The following is a 1,950-nucleotide window of genomic DNA, read 5'->3' as shown; positions in this document are numbered from 1 at the left end:
CCCCACCACCCTCTGGGTGAAGACATTTCCCCTCAAATCCCCTCTAAACCCCCCCCCCCCAATTACTTTCAATCTCTGCCCCCTGGTTGTTGACCCCTCTGCCCAGGGAAACAGGTCCGTCCTATCCACTCTATCCAGGCCCCTCATCATTTTATACACCTCAATCAGGTCTCCCCTCAGCCTCCTCTGTTCCAAGGAAAACAACTCCAGCCTATCCAATCTTTCCTCATCGCTAAAATTCTCCAGTCCCGGCAACATCCTGGTAAATCTCCTCTGTACCCTGCCCAGTGCAACATCCTGGTAAATCTCCTCTGTACCCTCTCAAGTGCAACATCCTGGTAAATCTCCTCTGTACCCTCTCTAGTGCAACATCCTGGTAAATCTCCTCTGTACCCTCTCCAGTGCAACATCCTGGTAAATCTCCTCTGTACCCTCTCCAGTGCAACATCCTGGTAAATCTCCTCTGTACCCTCTCCAGTGCAACATCCTGGTAAATCTCCTCTGTACCCTCTCCAGTGCAACATCCTGGTAAATCTCCTCTGTACCCTCTCCAGTGCAACATCCTGGTAAATCTCCTCTGTACCCTCTCCAGTGCAACATCCTGGTAAATCTCCTCTGTACCCTCTCCAGTGCAACATCCTGGTAAATCTCCTCTGCACCCTCTCTAGTGCAACATCCTGGTAAATCTCCTTGTACCCTCTCTAGTGCAACATCCTGGTAAATCTCCTCTGTACCCTCTCCAGTGCAACATCCTGGTAAATCTCCTCTGTACCCTCTCCAGTGCAACATCCTGGTAAATCTCCTCTGTACCCTCTCCAGTGCAACATCCTGGTAAATCTCCTCTGTACCCTCTCTAGTGCAACATCCTGGTAAATCTCCTCTGTATCTCCTCTACTGCAACATCCTGGTAAATCTCCTCTGTACCCTCTCCAGTGCAACATCCTGGTAAATCTCCTCTGTACCCTCTCCAGTGCAATCACGTCCTTATTGTAATATGGTAACCAGAACTGCACGCAGTACTCCAGCTGTGGCCTAACCAGTGTTTTATACAGTTCAAGCATAACCCCCTCCTGGTCTTGTATTCTGTGCCTCGGCCAATAAAGGCAAGTATTCCGTATGCCTTCTTAACCACCTTATCTCCCTGGCCTGGTACCTTCAGGGATCTGTGGACCTGCACTCCAAGGTCCCTGTGTTCCTCTACACTTCTCAGTGTCTGACCATTTAATGTGTATTCCCTCGCCTTGTTAGCCCTCCCCAAACGCATTACCTCACACTTCTCCAGATTAAACTCCATTTGCCACTGCTCTGCCCACCTGACCAGTCGATCGATATCTTCCTGCAGTCTGCAGTTTTCTTCATTATCGACCCCTCAGCCAATGTTAGTGTCATCTGCAAACCTCTTTATCATACCCCCTACATTAAATCTAAATTATTGATATACACCACAAGAAGCAAGGGACCCAGTACTGAGCCCTGCGGAACCCCACTGGAAACATCCTTCCAGTCACAGAAACACCCATCGACCATTACCCTTTGCTTCCTGCCTCTGAGCCAGTTTTGGATCCAACTTGCCACTCTCCCTCGGATCCAATGGGCCGTTACCTTTTTGACCAGCCTGTCCTGTGGGACCTTGTCAAAAGCCTTGCTAACATCCGTGTAGATTACATCAAACACACTGCCCTCATCGACCCTCCGTGTTACCTCCTCAAAAAACTCAATCAACTCAGTCAGACACGACCTTCCCTTAACAAATCCGTGCTGACTGTCCTTGATTGGTCCGTGTCTTTCTGAATGAAGGTTTATCCTGTCCCTCAGAATTGATTCCAGTAATTTGCCCACCACCGAGGCTAAACTAACTGTTCTGTAATTACTCACTTTATTTGTTCCTCCCTTTTGGGACAACGTTAGCGTTCTCTAATTCTCTGGCACCATCCTGTAGCCAGCGAGGAT

This window comes from Pristiophorus japonicus, unplaced genomic scaffold (assembly GCF_044704955.1).
Source record: "Pristiophorus japonicus isolate sPriJap1 unplaced genomic scaffold, sPriJap1.hap1 HAP1_SCAFFOLD_848, whole genome shotgun sequence".
Taxonomy (NCBI): Eukaryota; Metazoa; Chordata; class Chondrichthyes; family Pristiophoridae; genus Pristiophorus; species Pristiophorus japonicus.
This window is presented reverse-complemented; position numbering follows the sequence as displayed.